The 2531-nt window shown below is 40.4% G+C and overlaps 1 pseudogene; it reads right to left on the bottom strand.

The window, feature by feature from the left end:
• Positions 1-453: 453 nt before the first annotated feature.
• LOC100389740 (cell division control protein 42 homolog pseudogene) lies at positions 454-1023 on the bottom strand (annotated as a pseudogene).
• Between the last annotated feature and the right edge of the window lie 1508 nt (positions 1024-2531).

Below are 2531 nucleotides of genomic sequence, written 5' to 3'. Positions count from 1 at the left end.
AGAGGAATAAGGCCAGGCGTAGTGGCTCACCCCTGTAATCCCAGCACTTTGGGAGGCCGAGGTGGTTGGATCACCTGAGGTTAGGAGTTCAAGACTAGCCTGATCAAAATAGTGAAACGCCGTCTCTACTAAAAATACAAAAAGTTATCTGGGTGTGGTGGTGAGTGCCTGTAACCCCAGGTACTCAGGAGGCTGAGGCAGGAGAATCACTTGAAACTGGGAGGTAGAGGTTGCAGTAGGCCAAGATCGCACCGTTGCACTCCAGCCTGGTGAACAAGAGCGAGACTCTGTCTCAAAAAAGAAAAAAAAAGAGGAATAAATATGTGAAATCTAAGAGCAGTAAATTTAATTTAATTTGATTTAATTTCATCATTCCTATATAGAGAAATAAAACTTCAGTGCTTTTAGTATGATTCCAACACCAGCTATGCAGAAAGGGGTCTGGAGAGATGTTCATAGGAGCACACACCTGTGACTCCTCTTCGGTTCTGGAGCCTTCAGGGCAGCTAATATTGCTTTGTCAGATACATTCTTTTGGCCTTTCTGTGTAAGTGCAAAACGCTGCACATACTTGACAGCCTTCAGGTCATGGGCCAGCTTTTCAGCAGTCTCTGGAATAATAGGTTTCTGTTTGCTCTTGGCAAGTTTCTCAATAGTAGAGGCGTCATCTGAGATTAATTGGAGTCCCAACAAGCAAGAATTAAGTCTTTGGACAGCGGTGAGTTATCTTAGGCACCCACTTTTCTTTCACATTTTCAAACAAAGGTAAAGAGACTACTGAAAAACAGACTAGAAATATATCTGTTTGTGGATAACTCAGCAGTTGTAATCTGTCATAATCCTCTTGCCCTGCAGAATCAAAAAGTCCAAGAGTATATTGTTCTTCACCAATCATAACTGTGACTGCATAGTTGTCAAAAACAGTCGGGACATATTCTGATGGAAATTTATTGCGTAGGATATCAGGAGACATGTTTTACCAGCAGCACCATTGCCCACAACAACACACTTAATTGTTTGCATTGCTGAAATAGTTTTGTATCCACTTTAAAGATTTCAAATCTGATGTTGACCTCAGCTTCTCCACTGGGGCATTGCAATAGTAATTATTAATATTACTTTTTAACCTGAAAGACATTTTTCCTACAATTTCCAAGCTCATATGACCAAATGTGCCTTCCAAATCTACTTGGAACAAAGGCATCAGAGCCGCGTGCCACTCCCTGCAAGGGGAGAATACAACAGCCCCTCTGCCATCTTCCTCCAGATTTTTTCCACTCTGCTAATGCCCTTATCACACAAGTCTGACTCCAGAAGAGAGAGAATTAGAGTGTCTTCAAAGAGGTTGGTACCAGTCGCCTCCCGGCACTCATATTGTTGGCATCCAGGCAGCTGCTAAACTGGCCCCATATCTAACCAAAACAAGCCAGGGAACTAATGAGAAGCAATATGAGGAAAATAAACAGATTTTACTTAGAGTAACAGTCAATTGACTATAACCAAAAAAAGAACAACTCCTGGTAGGTTACTGCTTGCTTCAAAAATCCTTTAGAAACCTTGCTTCCTATAAACATTTGTCATGAAATATGGGCTAGTGAAGAAGTAGTGGATGAAGAATGGGGTATGCTGAGTTCTCTCTAGGGACTGGAACCCAGTGGCACTACAATCTCAGTTTCCCCCTCTTGGCTTACAGTACAGTTTCTTCACTGGAGCATGAAGATCTTTGCTGAGGTTTTCCTGGAATCTTCTTTATAGAATTGGCTTTATCTTAAAAAAATGTTTTGAAATCAGGCACTAGACAAGGATGCCCTCTCTCACCACTCTTATTCAATATAGTACTGGAAGTTCTAGCCAGAGCAATCAGGCAAGAAAAAGAAATAAAGAATATTCAATTAGGAGAGAAGGAAGTCAAATTGTCTCAATTTGCAGACAACATGATCGTATATTTAGAAGACCCCATTGTCTTAGCCCAAAATCTCCTAAAACTGATAAGCAACTTCAGCAAATTCTCAGGATACAAAATCAATGTGCAAAAATCACAAGCATTCCTATACACCAATAACAGACTTAAAGGGAGCCAAATGAAGAATGAATTGTCATTCACAATTGCTACAAAGAGAATAAAATACCTAGGAATACAACTATCAAAGAATTTAAAGGACCTCTTCAAGGAGAACTACAAACCACTGCTCAATGAAATAAGAGAGGACACAAACAGATGGAGAAAAATTCCATGCTCATAGTTAGGAAGAATCTATATCGTGAAAATGGCCATACTGCCCAAAGTAACTTACAGATTCAATGCTATCCCCATCAAGCTACCAATGACCTTCTTCACAGAACTGGAAAAAACCACCTTAAACTTCATAAGGAACCAAAAGAGAGCCCACATAGCCAAGTCAATTTTAAGCAAAAAGAACACAGCTGGAGGCACCACACTACCTGACTTCAAACTATACTACAAGGCTGCAGTAATCAAAACAACATGGTTCTGGTACCAAAACAAAGATACAGACCAATGAAACAGAACA

Source organism: Callithrix jacchus, chromosome 2 (genome assembly GCF_049354715.1).
Source record: "Callithrix jacchus isolate 240 chromosome 2, calJac240_pri, whole genome shotgun sequence".
NCBI lineage: Eukaryota > Metazoa > Chordata > Mammalia > Primates > Cebidae > Callithrix > Callithrix jacchus.
Note: the sequence above shows the minus strand (reverse complement) of the source record. Positions and strands in the feature narration are given on the sequence as shown.